At 37.0% G+C, this 17,037-nt stretch overlaps 1 long non-coding RNA gene across 4 annotated transcripts in view; it reads left to right on the top strand.

Annotated features, from left to right (window-relative positions):
- Nucleotides 1–4,531, top strand: part of LOC142045490 (uncharacterized) — a 31,706-nt gene extending 27,175 nt beyond the window's left edge. For 2 of the 4 annotated variants that reach the window (XR_012654618.1, XR_012654617.1), the window contains 2 exons: nucleotides 25–862; nucleotides 2,540–4,531. This is a non-coding gene — a long non-coding RNA (uncharacterized LOC142045490). The remainder of the gene's footprint in view (nucleotides 1–24; nucleotides 863–2,539) is intronic. The other 2 variants (XR_012654619.1, XR_012654620.1) reach the window with 2 other exon arrangements.
- Nucleotides 4,532–17,037: the final 12,506 nt, after the last annotated feature.

The raw sequence follows: 17,037 nt of genomic DNA, 5'->3' as shown, positions 1-17,037 counted from the left end.
CTAAATCTTTGATTTACTTCCTAGGTTACCTGCTCCTTGCCTACTCATATGGTAAGTGTAGTCTTTTGGAAAAATCAAGGAATTGTATCCAATAATCCATTACAGTCTCTGCACCTCACACTGCATTAGAAGAAAAGTCAATAATGTAATGATGAGACCTATTTAACTTTTGATAATATTTCTTCATTGGAGCAGTATCTTCCAAACTTGGTTAGGACTGTTACAAGAGGGAATTTTCCAAGGCCTGCTGGGACTTCTTGTCTTGAGAATACTTTGATGTCTGATACCAGAATTACACAAACGTCCAACGTAATTTCTCTGAGCCCATATAGTATTTTACCTGATCTTCACAGCTGTCTTGCTTTGAATGAATATTGTCCTGAATTGGTTTGGGGTTGTTTCTTTTTTTTTTTTTTTTTTTCCCAGCAATACTGCAGCAGTTGCCCCATGTTAGTTTTAAATGTATGATATAGTCTGTTCAGTTCAACATTGAATACTACTGTATGTTTTTTCCTGCACATTTTGTCCCTTGGAATGTGAAATCATCATGTGACGTATACTGATGACAGCAATGTTATCTCCAGATTCTCTGGGCAGCCTCTATGTTGTTAGGAAAGTACCTATTTTATGATACTTCCATCAGTCCTCCTCTCTGCTGTCCATAGTTTCCAGCTGTTGCTTGTTATCACGCTCCTTCCTCTACAGCTCTACTGTTCTCTCTTGTGAAGAGATATTGTTCTCCCTGTCCCTACTTGTGCACTATTTTTGTATTATGAGACTGCTGCTGTTGCTATTTCCGTTCTGTTTGGCTCATCTTCTGTGTATTGAGGCCACCTGATACAGGACTTCTGCTTTGGGAATGGTAAGTAGCATTGCCTGCGCTTGAATCGGAGTGACAGTGTCTCTTCCCAGAAGCAGGCTCCTTTTATACGTGTGACTATTCTTTCTCTTATTAGTTCTCTTTTGAAGTCCACATACCTGCAGCATTCAGCAAACCTATCAACTGCTGTCATGAAAGCTTCATTCTTTACCTTTATTCTTAGCATTTTATTATAACAAGTGATCCTGTCTGAAACTCTTTCTTGAAGCAAGTCACAAGGAATAATAGACTACTCCAGCTTTTGAGACATGCTTTCCTGTCAGTGTAAACTTAGACACAGTAACTAGGAAGGAGCCTTAAAAAATAGTTTGATAATAGTTTGTTTCTTAATTAAAATCGATCTCACTTAGCAGCTTGCCACTGCCAGTTGTTCTACTTGAATTGGTTTTCCTGGCCCAATAATGAGAATCTGTCCCCTAGAAAGTTTGTCTAAGTTATTACCTTTTTGTAATTTGTCTAATAACATATAATATAATATAATATAAACTAAGACAGGAAATTGTGACATTTATTGCACGAAACTGTTTTCACTGAATGAAATATATTAAAATCCAGGAGGGAAGCTAACTTGTTCTGACACCACCACACAAGAGAACAGCACATTATATAGCCCTGATGTATGTAATCATATTATCTTATTTAAATCTGGATTATTAACATTCTTTGCATTTTTATAAGCTTCAGAAGATAACCAGCTTATGCTGGTATAGAACATTGTATCTGGAGGAAAATTGCTCTCCTGTGAAATGGCAAAACTGATTAATAACCAGTATTGTAGCTTCTGAAAACAACTACACTATGTAGTTAACTATTTTACCCATACCCAGAAAAGGTAGTGATACATACTGAAGAGTAATTATGTAGTTGAAAAACAAGTTTAACAAAAACTGACTTTTAATCTAAAATTTATTTTTGAGAAAAAAATTGTCAAAGTTATCGTTGGGGTCTTTTAAGAAAAATGGAAAAGGAAAGATTAAAATGTCTATTTTTAAAAGATTTTGGTGAATCATATATATCAAAGCATTTTTTTGAAAAAATCTTAACAAATGCATTTTTCACAAACAATTATTCTTCTAGGTTTGTTTCCTGCTTCTGAATTAAAAAATAGAACCAAACCCATAATGAGATTTTTCAGAAATTACTTTTCCCAGAATGATATTTTTGAATAGACCTAACACTCAAAATTTTAAATAAATGTCTCCTTTTGCAAGCAACACTAGTCCAACCCAGTACCTACTGCACTTGAAGGCAGTATATGACTCATAAAGTCATAAAATAATTTAAGATAGGAGGGATCTCTGAAGGTCATCTAGTCAAATCTTCCTCAAAGTGCGACTAACTTCAAGGTTAGATTAGTTTTTACAGGATACAGCTTTTCCAGAAAGACTTTATACAGGATCTACACATCTGTTATTATATGCCTAAGTGAGCTTTTTACATGTATGTTGGGGCTCAAAATATGACTTACCACCAGGAAGGAATGTGAAGTTAGCTCTCACAGTTTGGGATGGCTTCCTGTGTCTTCTCCAGTTGTGAAAGAGCTTTCAGTTTGAATCTCTGAAAAGAAAGTTTTGCTGTTCAGTATCCAAATGAACACTCATTTAAGTCCATTTCACATTCCTAAAAATACTAAAATTTATTTTTTTTCCTTGGGTTCAGTTATGAAGCTTGCTGCACATGTATGGATGAAAATCATAAATACAAGGATGTCCTTTACATGTTGTGCGAATACTTCATTTTGTCAGATTCTGCATGTGAGCATGATGAAGAAGGGAGAAGGGAAGAAGTAAAAGCTGTTGACCAACTTCTTTGCCATTCATGAGGGTTGACTGAGAAGTAGGAGTATGGAGTCAGGGTTGAGTGACTGTCAGGAGCACTGGCACAGAAGAGTGGAGGGAGTACAATCTGATTCAGACCTTTGCGGTGAGAGATTGGTACTACGCAGTCTTACTCTGAGTGACTCCTGTGGGTGCACTACTCCCCCAGCAATCAACGTTTGCATGCACTCTTATGACTCAAGCCCCCGCAAAATATTCACAGGAAATTTATGTATATACATATAAATAAACAAATGTGCTCTTGAATGTACCCTACAGAAAGATGGAAGACTTTAGCGATGTCATAGTCTGTGTCTTAATTAGATATTCTCTTTTGAATTTCATCTAAAGATGCAAAAGCAGGTCCCAGAGCATGTCCTATTCATGCTGCAGTTCCTCGACTCATGTTTTCTAAAAGCCTCTAATACCACTTGATTTGTCAGTTGATATACATATGTCTGAGGATTTAGTTTGAGGCTCTGAGAACCTGCACATTAGCACATATCCAAAACTGTCTTTATACACATAAGGATTGTTTTTTATCATTTCATAACTTTTTAAAATTAACAAATATATACATAACTGTAGAGATATTTTGTGAAATGACATGGAAAAGCAGTTACAACAAAAAGGATAAAAAATCCACACACTTAGGCTGCCTTATTTAGTTTGTCAAAAACACTTGAACTGTTGAGTGAATCTAATGGAATTCAATGAATCTGCAAGTACATTTTCAGTCCATTGAAAATGACTGTTAATTCAAGGTTACTTCATAAAACTGAATCATGAGCAGAGATTATTTGGTGAAGATGAAAAAGGCAAAGAAATAAAACAAACAAGCAAATGGGTATTAACAACTTAGAAATTAGAACAAAGGAGAAATGTTAACAGAGATTTGTGCCAATAAAAAGTATTTTTTTCCTTACAGGGTCTTTGTTTGACTGTCATTGGCCTATCTATCTGTTCACTATGTAGAAAAATTATCTATTGACTTCAATAGCAGTATTTCAATTCATGCAGGCAACCATTTCCACTTGAAAAAATCATAAATATAATTCATGAGTGTTTTCTTAGACAAATGGAATTGCAAAGCTATTCCTTTCTCCATATATTTTTCACCCAAATTCAATTTTAAAGTATTATTTTGAGCTAGCATTAAAATATGAATAAATTTAGTAACTCATAAGCTTTTGTGGTTATATTTTCTTTTACATATATTCTTATGAAAGAAACATTTGTCTTGTTAATTTTTCTTCATTTCTTGCCTTCAATTGGCATGTGAAGCACGAGATGCTTATAAGATTACAATTATCTACTCAGTAAGAGAGGTTATTTATCAAGTATAGAATTACTGAAAACATAAAGGAATTAGTCTCTTTCTCCCCTTTGTTTTCTGTGCCTGTTGTTTCTGTTCCAATTCTCTAGCTAGAACTGGTTGCTGTCTAGACAACTGTAATTCCATCTTTCTTTTACACAGGTAGTAAGATTAACTATTGATTTGGCCTACCCACAAAACTCCAAAATATAAATGCAAACTGTGTTTGCCAAAAGGAAATGGTGCCAGATTAAGCTCATATCTTTTAATGTTAAACTAGATAATTTTCAAGATAAAGCAAATAGAGTAAGTTTATTGTAAGTTTACATACTCTACTTACTGTATAGCAAGTCTATTACATGGCAATTCTGCTGGAATTTATATGCTTACACTTCAGTAAGTCATCTGAAATGGTACCACTTGGAAACCTTTTAGTTTAGCAGCAGAATGTAAATGGTAATGGAGGAATGGTAAAGTGATCACGTACTGGCTAAAGAGTGCACACAAAGAGAGCAAGCTAGAGGGAGACTGCCGGTGGAAGTTTCTGGTACTGGTCATAGGAAAAATGTCAGTTAATATTTCCATTTGTTACCTTGGAAAAATAAGTAGATGTACAAAATTCACTGATAACAATTATATTGAGAAGACATTATCAATAGATGCTATGCCATATCCAGGAAAAAAAAAAAAAAAAAAAGGATGGCCGTAATAAAAATGTTTTCAAATGTAACAGCATAAAATGCATGGGACTATATGCATAATAAAAACAACCAACAAGCTTTCTGTTACAAGGAAAAAACCTCATTTTCATATAACCAAGCAGCAAGCTGAAATAACGAAGCAGAAACCTAAATCCTGTCCTGAGAGGAATGATAACTCCATCTTCCCCTTTCCATCCAAATACCCCATGAGACTACATCTCGCTCTGCTCCTTAGCACAGGACCGCATGGCTCTTGTGACCACAGGTCCCAGTGTAGAGCTTATAGAGAATATCCTTAAAGAGGATAGCCTGCGTATCGTCAGACACTCCTGGAAGATGAAAAATAACAGGTGAAATTTCCTTCATCTACGTAAGACCTAAAATATTGTTCTCTTTTCCTGCGTGTTTTGAGTGTCTACACAAAACCAGACACTTTTGCTGGCCTTTTAAAACACTGAATCCTGCTCAGTGTATGTAGAGGAGGCCAAATTCTGAACTCTGATTCCACACTTGAAAGACAAGTGTTGTTCAGCATTTCCTGCTGGCCAGCAGTATCTATCCCCATGCTCAAACAGGAGTTTTTGTGAAATGAATTTACATTCACTTTTAACGTGCCAGCATATGTTTCAGGTGTCCTCATTGTTACTGTGAGGTATTGTGCTTCAAATGAGGCAGTAAAAAATTGGGCAGACAGCGCAGCCTCCTGAAGTGCCTTTCAGCAGCTGTACTGGTTGTGCAAGTGCTCCTGGTCTGTCTCAAAGAAACTAGACCAGGTGAGGATACAAAGAAAGTATTTACAGTTAAAATCTTTGTCTTGCATGAGATGGACTCAAAAGCTCAGAGAGGCCACAGTTTCATTACAAAGAAGCTTTGGCAATAACTGAAGTTTACGGCATTTCTGCCTCGCCACCCCTTGCCATTTGATCCCAGTCCTGCCCTATGGCTTGTTGCCCATTTGTATTGCAGGATTGTTTGTAACCCCAATCATTTCCACGATCTGGTTCGCACTACCGTATTGATCTGGATTACAAGCAACCCTGCAATACAAGTGAAATAAAAACTGTTCTTTTGTTTGTAATCTGGGTCTGGTTTATGATAAATTCAGAGCAAAACCTCACAAGCAGTTGAGCTGACACAACAGGAAGGGTAGACTGCTATGACAGGGAAGTGGGAACGTTTTACAGGATCACAGAATGGCTGGGGCTGGGAGAGGCATCTGGAGGTCATCTGGTCCATTCCCCTGGGTAAGCAGGGCCACCTGCAGCCAGTTTTCCAGGACCATGTCCAGATGGATTTCGAATATCTCCAAGGATGAAGACACCACAGTCTCTCTGGGCAACCTGTGCCAGTGCTCCATCACCCTCACAGTAAAACATTTCAAGCTTCCCTGTCATTAAATGTTTTGTGTGATGACAGCCTGCTCTAAATTAGAGCTAAGCAGCACTTCTGGAAGTTCGTGACTGGCTCCCAGCTCAGGTCTTACGGTAAAGACTTCGAGCTCCTGTGCCCGTGTAACCCTGCCTATGTCAGCCTGCCTGGATGCATCTACGCTAGTCAGTTCTAGTATGCTCTGGAATGCTTTGGGGCATGGCAACGTGGTTGTCCTTGCTAGGCAACTCTCAGCAACCCTCCCTAAAAAAACCTCTTGGCCCGTTTTAGCTATCGATGTCCCCCAACAGCTCGCTGGCATGGTCTGTCAGTCAGAGCAGCTCAGGAGAATACCCAATGGGCAGTTTGCCTTCAGCTACCCAGTCTTGGCAACTTCTTAGTGTAGATCCAGCCATTCTGTGAATGATCTCAGTGCCTTCAGATTTCTCAAGCATGTTTAATTTGCCGGTATATAAGTGACCTGTGTCTGCAGGGTATCTGAATGTGTGCTCAGCACTGTGACCTGAGCTTTAGTGCATTGAGCTGCTTTACACGCCCTTGACTCCAGGCTCGGCATGCCACGTGTGTTAGGGTGATGGGGCAGGCAAGAATGCCAAAACTGCCTCTTTGCTTCTTGTCTTGGTTTCCTGGGAATATTTTCATTAACTCTTTCCTTTTAGAACTTGTCCAGAACTTGGGCTCTCTTTGTGGATTTACCTTTCTGAATGTTAGCCCTCTGGGCATGAAAATCAATTTCACTTCATTTTTTTAATTACCTACATCAAAGCGGATAATGTTGTAACACAGAAACATGATAAATAAACAAATCAGCTTGTTTAATTTTAGCTGAAGTATAACTTTTCAATGTGTTTTTAGTCTTCAAAGAATACTCTACAATTTAGGATAAAAAAAGCTCTGAGCAGAGATTTTTGATTGAAAACTGCAATTGCTATCTGTATTTCCAATGGATCTATTTCAGGGTGAGAATGAGAAAATGGACTTTTTGAAACCTCAGTATTTATTTTTAATTTCACCTGCATTTGAGACCTCCTGCTGGCCGCCGCCTTTGTGTTTTTCTCAATTTATATTCATTGTAAAACTGATTTTGGGAGAGAATCAATCACTAGTTTTGGAATGCTGATGAATTTCTGATCTTTAGCTGTACGCTTCTTTAGCACAGTTATCTTTACCCTATAAATATATATAACTCAAGAATGTACATTAGTAAGATAAGGTACTTCTGTTTTAATAAAATGAGGATATCTGCATTTATTGCTCTCATAAGATCTTCAGGACAATATGAAGAGTTTGAAGTTATAGTACCATAACATAAAAGTGTTGTTCTATGAAGATATAAATAACAAAACCCAAGAACTATATTAAGATAATGTTCATATTTAGAAAATTCTCTTTGTACTCTGTTAGCATTGTTGTTCGATTGAATGTACAAATGGTTAATTATATAAATCTGTTACATCATAACCTATTGAAGCCAGAAATGGCAACCCTCAGCTTCTTCTTTTATTCATATCTTGCAGCTGTCTTTGTACCACAGACAATTTTGAAACCCTATATTATTTTGCTGTATTTTTAAACTTCTCTGAGAAAGTTGTGTTATTTACACTTTTCATCATGTACTCTGAGTTCAAAAATAAATGAGATTCTCCTATACTTCTCTTTTCACTAACTTATTCTGTTCAGCCAATTGTTATATGATAACTTCCAATGCAGTGATTCATCCGAAGTGAGCACACCACGTAGACATACAGATACCAGACTACTGTCTATTCTTCTTAGTGAAATTAGCTATTGATTGCGGTTGGCTTTGTCCTTTATTTCTCTTTCTTACTGCAATAGCAAGGAAATGTAAGATGCATATTTATTGACTGGATGATTATAGGCTTGTGTGTAGCACTTTTATTTTAAAATATAAGCTTTTCTATGTTTGTGCTGTGGACTGACAACTACATTAGTAAAGTAGGAACTATGCTTTTAAAAATGTGGAATGTCCATGTATACAGTATTTTTACAACTAAAACAGAAAATGTGGCATGATTTATGGAGCAAGGAATTGTACATGCATGAAAATTGAATATAACAACCATATATTTTTCTTCAGATCATGTTCAAATCAGTTATTTTTTCTATGGGCTTAAATTCTTAGGAATTACTTCCTTTTAAATGCATTTTGTGCATAGCAGAAGTAGTAGAGAGACAATACATTCTTTCTGAACAATTTTCAATACAAAATACAGTGTTTGTGAAAGGCTTAGAATTAGCATGTTTGAGTGAAGATTTAAAATACTGTAATAAAGATCATCCTTTCTGGTTCCATAAAAGAACAGCACACTTTCAAATGAATTTAATGCTTATGGAAAGCATAAAATTGACTGGTACAGAAGTGAAACTCTTATTTATTGTCACTGACTATGTACAGAAAGGCAGAGGCAGAATAGGAGTCCCCCCTGAAGCAATGGTCTGTCTTATGTGTGATATGGAGAAAGATTTCCAAACATTTTATCTTTATGTCTCTGAAAAATCAGCCAATGAGGCTGTTGCTTGTGCAGATATGTAGTTAATATGGGCATGTAGCTATCACAAATTCGGATGAGAACTGTGCCAGGAAATTAAGTCAATGGGTTTGTACACTGTCAAGCAAAACTTCAACCACTGACCTTTCACTTTTGACCGCTCCGCAGTGCCTGAAGGAGAAAAGCTCTGTGGTCACTTCTCTGTTGCCCAGATAATACAGTTGTGCTACACAGGATAGTAGAAGCACATATTCAGCTAGGAAAATGTGCTAAAATATCACTCTAACTTCTTCAAATCCCCCCAAAGCCACAAACTCTTTCATTACTCTACCGAAGATACAGCTCTTAACTCTGCAACTTGCAGTTCTTTGAGAGCTGGTACATCTATACTATTTCCCTCTATTTCCAGCATTGCTAGTGGGTGGAGTAAAACATGCCTGCAAGTATTATTATTTACGCTTTCCAGAAATGTTGAAATTATTTACCTGTTCACTAAGTAGATAAGACTGCTTTGGCTGTCTAGCCCTTAAAGGCCTAAGGAGAAAGCAGAGAAGATATTCCCCTCCTTTCATCCAGAGATATTCTTTCATGACAATAAAAACATCTGCTTGCTTGTCAAAGATAGCACTGAAATATTTACACTATTAACAAAAAAATCAGCATGAAGAAATCAGCTACATAAAAACATGTAGGAAGAAAAAAGCAAAAGGACCGATGATATAACTAAACAAGTAAGCACTTGTTAAACCATGCTGACTCTCTTTCGCCATGCAAGACCAAATGAACGTGAAAACACTTTAATCACACATATATGCCATTTTACAAATTTCATGACTTCCATGGTCCTCTATTCCTATGACTGAGCGACTCTCTTTTCCTATAGAGTTAATGAAATTTCATATGCTAACACTATTGTCCACTAGCCCTAAATTATGCAAACTGCCACGCTCTCATAGAAATATTTGGCTGAACTGAGATGTAGCTAAAGTTGTAGAAAGGTTATTTGGATGGAGAAGACTCTAATGTCAGAGGTCTCTCTGGAGGTATCTGGGGAAAAATCTGTTACCGTATTTAGACAATGTACAGAATAGGAGAATATGGGTAGGAAACACAGCAGTATACAGGAAAACAGTATCTCAGTGTAATTATGAATCCTCTTTTGTTAACAGATCATCTAAATATTTTGCATATATAATTAAAAAAATGTCACTTCAGAATAAACGTATCTATTCACTTTTTTTAGGGCTCCATCAGGTTCCCTGGTTTCACAGACCATATACTAATATTTCTGTGCAGGATTTCCCAGGCAGAATTCTAGCAGCCCAGCTTTGGGATTAGTACTTTTTTCTTTACTGCTTCCTATTCTGACTTTTTGCTTTAGGAAGGTCACGCTACCCATAAAATTAATACAGTGAAGGGGCAGAAGGAGACTTTGTGATCTATGTTTGTCAGTTGAACAACGGCAAGATACTAGTGAATGGGAATTTGTTAATAGAATAGTTAAAACTCACATACAGTTTAGCTACCGAGGACACAGACATTTTTAGGTTGTCTTGAGAAAAGGTAAAATGCAAGAAGTGGAACTCCCATTTTTCCAATGCAGTCTTTCAGTTTGCCTCCTCTTATGATTTAGTGAGGACACAGGACTTTTAAGTCTCCATAATTCAGAGTCTGGATTCTTTCCTGAGGATGACAAGACTGAGGACTGCAAAAGGCTATAAAGATAGCTTAGACTGTACGACATGTGACTGCTGGCAGATTTGAAATGAGGTCCTTGGGGTGAGGAGCACATTAGTAGACTCCATAGTCTACTTTTTCACAGACTAAACTGAAGTGTAAAAATGTCGTACATATGTTTTGTACATGCATTGATATGGTGTATCATGCCATACACTGGAAAATCACACTTTAAACAAGGTAGACAAAAATCTCAGTACAGCAAATAGTCTTCAACAGTTTTTATAGACAACTCTCCAAATACCTTAACTTAATTACTTTCATTAAAAGAGTTTTAGAAGTATATGCTTTCAGAAGCTTTAAATACACTTAATATGCATCATCACTGTTAAACCTTAATCTATCCAGTAAGATAAGCAGCAAGTACCAGAAATTTCTAAATAAACAAGAAGATTTTTTTTTAGGATGATAAAGCTGAAGTAGAGGAAAAAAAACATTCCCTTGAGATATGAAAGGAAAGTCCTGAACTCTGTTGCTAGTGTTATGTTCATGGCCATAAGGACTTCTCCTTATGCTAAACAAATGAATGGTCAGTTTAAAACCATAAATTGTCTTTCATTCTGAAGATCTTAATATATTTAGAAGTATACTATTTTACAACCTCAGTTTCCTTCTCTGCTTCATATCACAGTATTAAGAAACCTTATTTTAGGTTATGAACATTAATTGCTATCTGAGACATTAATTGCTATATGAGTTTTCACCAGTTCCATAGGTACCTCTACAATATCTTCTTGATTTTGTTAGACCAAACTTATAAAATGCTACTGAAGTAATTATTTTGCATTTGACTGTTTATCAACAGTACCCACAAGACTATATGCAGTTTATTGTATGTTTAGATGTAATTAGATACCAGGTAACAATTAATGAAGACATTGTAAATTATTTTAGTATTCAGACCATTTCTGTATTGCATGTAAAAGTAAAAAACACAGACACTCAGCAAAGTTTTAATAAAAACAAGGTTGAAACATAAAAGGAGGATGCTGTTGTATCAATGAATTTATACTCATATTACCTGTGCTTTTTACTTATTTCTAGTTAGCTGGGACATTCTGACAGCATATTGACTCAGATTTGTATATGCATTGCTGTATTTCAGTGTATTGTAATACATTAGCATGTTGATTATATGAGTTTAGAATATTAAAATTGCATGTTTTATCTTATGCATATTTATTAACATAACAATATGCAGTAGGCTACTTATTATACTGTTGTCATTTGTACCACAATAGCTAAGGATCTTGTCAGGATTTACATTATAATTCCCTATTTTCAGGGGCTTATAATTCATCGATAGAACTTTGCTCTGGACTGAAAGTTGACATGAAAATTCTATGTTCAGGATCATATATTTTGCAACAAAAGGGACACTGTAAAATCAGAAATCATTTTACTGGGGGATTATTTTCCTTTTTTATTGTTTTTCAGAACAGCTGATGGTACTGAAGATGTTACAGGAAAAATATCAGTCTATATCTCCCCACACTTCTGCCAATTTATACCAATATGCTAAAGGCAGCTGAATCACACTTTACATAAAAATCACATAATCTATTGCAGATACATGTTGTCACCTCCACTCTTTTTGCAGTTCCCTGTGGGGTACTTATATTCACTTCCACTGCTCGAGTGTCCTGCACTAGAAACATTTTGCTAGGTTGTGTAACTTGTAAAGATTAAGAATGAGATGAATTCACAAGTGTTTGATTTGCCTGAGATCAAACAACAGCTATCAATTCATCCAAAAAAAGCAAGTAGAGATGAAGAGCCAAGGAAGAAGTAGGAAGGGAATGTGAGATAAGAGGTGAAGCATCTGCATGCAACACGCAGGCGGGAGACTTCCAGGGAGGACACGACAGCAACTGAGCAATGAAATGAGTGAGTTTCTGCAGTGATTATCTGAAGCTAAGGCAGAAAGAAACAAAGCTGTAGTGGATAAATAGGAATGATGATCAAGTAGTTTCCATGATTAGCATACTTAAATATTACTTAGACACTTGCACAGGATTTTGAATAGCGTGTTTCATTCATTAATCTGAATATGTAGATAAGTATTCCTTCCTTCTTCTCAAACTAGAGTTCATATAATAAAGTACATATTAAATCAATGCTGGAGTATATGTTCAGCTCATCAAAGACGTACGGTGCAGTCTGCCTCACTTAGACACCACAGACACCACATAGACTTTTACATTTGAGGCTATCAGTGCATAGAAGGGCCCTAATTTAGGACATGTTTTGCATGCCTAATTTAGGGTGAGGTGAATATCACTTCAGAAGCAGAGATTCCTTTGCTGAGTATAAAGGAAGCCTAGGATAACTACTTCAGATATAAACCCTGTAGGTTACTCAAGTTTGGTTAGAAGACAGCCACTCATGGACATTGTAATACAAAGACCACTTTATCTGTCATGCCTCTTGCTGTCATAACTACCACATCACTCATTTAAATTAATGAGTTTGGGAAGCACAGAATTATGGATTCTTCACTTGGGGCAAGGTCTCTTCAAAGGCCTATTTCACCCAGGTCTCAACCAGGTCTTACTTTTTTGGGGTGTAAAAGAGATATAACACTCTTCTTTGCTGGGGCTTTTCTTCAGTTGATTGAAGTCCAGCCTCCTGCTGAAAAGCACTCTCCAAAAGTATGTGTGTATTGCCAGTCGACCTTAAGACACCTGTAAGCCCAGAGTCATCGACCGTCCCTTCTAGTAAGTGTCCCCTTGTCTCTGGCGGCAGTCCCAGTGCGAGCTTGGCCAGCGGCTCTGCTCTCCCTGGAGCCTCCGGAACTCCCCCAGCCACAGCAGGCTCCAAGCAAAAGGATGGCACCAGGAAAATCCTACCTCCTCCCCTTCCTCATTTCCTCTTCTTCCGACAGCAGGATAATGCCATTATGCCTTTCAGTTTTTCTTTTTGTGTTTTCACACTGGAGATAAGGGGCTTTTTTGCAATTGATTAACCATTAGTTAGTTTTAAGGAAATATTTGTGGCCTTAAACTAAACATGTTCTTAGAAAAAAGCCAAAGAAGTGAAAGATTTGAGCAATGATTGCTGCATAGGTAACACATACAGAAAATGTGACACTGGGAGACCCTGCGATAACACAGAGCGTGATCGGCAAGAAAATTAAATGAAAATTATATCTCTCACAGTGCAGGGAAGAGTGTGCCTTTTCAAGTGCCTTACTCCTGAGTCTCTAGCACATCATTACTTCCTTTTTCCTTTTTCTGCATATGCCAGTTGTGGTGGAGAACTGAGACATATATTAAAGGTAAGAGCACTGAAAAGTTTCACATGCTTTCTAAGTACGCAGTTGTTCAGACTATTTGTGTACTAACAACAGAAGTGGCAATTGATCTCTTCATAGTCACAGCCTAATGATCTTAGAGCAAGCGGATTCTAAGGACAGTGTTTAACACTGAAGTTTGCAATATGGATTTTAGATTCACTGCAGTGACAATAAAAAGATAAATGGATATTTAAAAAACATGAGCATACAATATGCAAGTCAAAATATTTACCTTGGTTTTCTCCATTGATATGGCTATATAAATTAATTTCTACATAATTATTTTAAATAGAAACAAAACCCAGATGTGAAATTATGTGAGCTGTTAGCAAGGAAACAAACAAAGCTTCTGCATGAAAGGAATGATTGTGTTCTGAATTTTATAGCAACATTAACTTCTTCAATTGTAGCAGAAAAAAAGAAGGAAGAAGGAAGAAAGAAAGAAAATGGAAAAGCAACCTGGATAAATGCCATTGTTCTATTTTACATCAGTATTGGCTGTCCATTTTGTTTGAAGTATTATTATAACTAAACATTTATTTCACTAACATAAAAGTAATCAATAACAGCTGGTGACAGAATACACTCATTTCCTTTTTTATTGTTTCCCAAATTGATGTTGTTCTTTATATTTCTAATATAAAGAACATACGTTTTGCATAATATCCACTGGTGTTTGAATGCCTTAAACTGAAACAGTTGAAGGCAGTGGATTTTCTCTTAGCTTCGGAGCCAAAGTTAGTGCTGCAGCTAGATTCACCCGTCAGACACACCTGCTTGTATAAACAGAGAAGTATATCCACAAACTCAAATCCTTGTTTTGAAAAATTAAATCCTTTCTTTGGAAAAAGGAGCAAAAGATCCACTCAAGTATATACAAGAGGTCCTTTTATCCCATATAAAGATATAAAGACAGTAAGGAGATAACAAATGGCGCTCTGAGTTATTTTTAAGAGGAAAAACATATGGCGTACTCTGTCCCACCTTTCACAGAACTGGACCTGATTCCAGTTAGTTCATATAGTCAGAGATTCCTGCTCCCATTTATGTATGTTTAGAATATGTGAAACTGCAACAGTTGGCTCCAGATTTGAAATTTATTTCAGAGTTTGGTAATCATTGTAGAATGTAATGGTTTTAATAACAAACACTATTTTTATTTTTCACCACATCCCCTGCATTGATCTTGCTAACAATCCTAGATAACCACAAATGCGTGGCCACAGATAATATCAACAGGCGTAATCTGAAGTATACATACAGAAAGCAAGTGAACACTAGGACTGAAGTCTTGAATTACAGAAGAAAGCCAGCACTTTAGTCCAGGGAGACAAAATGACCTGATGAGGGGAAAATTCTCCTTTATTTTTCATAGTGCTTAGAGACAGAACAAGATATTTTTGACCCTTGTATTTTACAAATGAACAAGGAAAGAGCAATAAAATATCTTCCTCATCTCACATATTCCCATTTCACTGTAAATTATTCTCTTTCTTGAGAGCAGTAGTAATTTGGGATTAGATCCATGAAAAGACTTAAGCATTGCAATGGGTAGCACTGTACTGATTCTTTAAAGCATTTTGCTGCGTAGTGGAATCCCCCATCCCAGCACCAGTGCTTAGGCTTCCCATAAATGCCTGGAGAAAATTAGGTCTGAAGAATTAAAGTCAATAACAGAAATAGGAGCTCATTTCTGGAGATAAGATCCATAAAAGACAGCAGGCAGCAAAAGGAGACGTTGACGTACCTAATAAGACACAGGGAAAACAGGGCTTGAACCCAGACAGTTAAGTCCCAATTACAAGATACCATTCCTCTACACTGGCTCCTGACACTGGCTGCTTATTGCAGCCTCTCTGACAGAACATGGCTAGAAGAAGAAGAGAGGTTGGTTTTCTGTCCTTTTTCTCTTCTGCTCCCTCAAAACTTCCACACAATACAACGATAGGAAATATAAGGAAATAGGTTTCCATCGCTACTTCCTGTTGAAACTGTCTTCCCCCCGCCTTGAAATAAATAAGTTTTTGTTAGACCAGCAAACATAAACAACTTCCTTCCAGTGTATAGCATACTCTTTTGAACAAAGGGACCAGGTGCCTGTAAATGATCACTACTCTATGTTAAGTATTCAGTAGAGCAGATAATCAGATTCTTTCCCTATCCACTAGCCTGTGAAGTCATGCTTAAATATTGAATACTGAACATGTAATCATTTTCTACTGAGTGAAATAGCTAAGCCAGAAGGGACTAGAGTGTGACTCTTGCTTCACCAGGCTGCAGAACAGAAACAAGCCTGGTGTTAACACCACCGGCATGGGCATGGGAGACAAAGATGGGACGTCCCTAAAATCTGGAGAAGTGCCTTTCTTTACTGATAAAGCTGGAGAAAACAACATATCCTCTTGTGACAGTAACATACTCTGTGTCAGCCAACAAGCGTGCTATGAATGTCTACTGAACTTAGCCTAGCAGATAATGTGGAAAAAAAGAACAAATAACTTTTCATTGCTGTCCGTACATAGTGAGTTCTGGTAATATCTAAAAGCAGTCCCTACTCAGGGAAAGCTAAGGCATTCTACAGTTATGGCTATTGAATGTGAGTTTTTAGACTCTAAATTTTGGATTACAGAATCATAGAGTAGTTAAGGTGGGAAGGGATCTCTGGAGCTCATCTGGTCCAACTGCCCTGCTCAAGCAGGACCACCTATAGCCAGTTGCCTAGTGAGTTGCTCTGGTCACCTAGAGCAGATTCATGCACCTAAAGGAGTTTTCCAGACAGATTTAGGAGCTCATGTCCTTTTGTGGGTTAGTCCCACTCTATTTATCTTTTAAACATATGTTACATACCAGTTGAAATAACTGCCCTTCTATAAGAGGATCATTGCATTATTCCAAAAGGCAAGAAATTAAGATAATAAATATAAATGAATCATATATCCATTCAGAAATAACAAATACATAGAAATATTTTATTACTATTCCTTCATTTTCTTTCCCAATTCCATTTGATTTCTCTCATCCTAACAGATGGCCTACCAATTTGAAGTTATTCTATTGAAACACACATGAATCATTGCCGAAAAACCGTTGTGACATGAATTAAGCATTCATTGATAGTCTGAGGACGATATCTTTTGCTGTCCCCTCTGTAGTCTTCTGCGTTTATACACTCTCTCCTCCAAACGCTAGAGTAGGTCAGAGTTCTGACCTGATCTCCTGACCAATGGCTGTAGCCAGCGCTTTCCCCAAAAAGGGAATCATGAGCAGAGAACTGTCCAGGTGACCGACATGACAGCAGCACCCAACCTGTCGCGAGCCTTTGAGGAGACTTAATCACGAGTTTTGTGCAGACCTTGAGGTTCCCAGACAACAAAAAAAGTGCTAAATGGTTAC

The sequence above is a fragment of the Buteo buteo genome, chromosome 28, assembly GCF_964188355.1.
Source record: "Buteo buteo chromosome 28, bButBut1.hap1.1, whole genome shotgun sequence".
NCBI lineage: Eukaryota > Metazoa > Chordata > Aves > Accipitriformes > Accipitridae > Buteo > Buteo buteo.
Note: the sequence above shows the minus strand (reverse complement) of the source record. Positions and strands in the feature narration are given on the sequence as shown.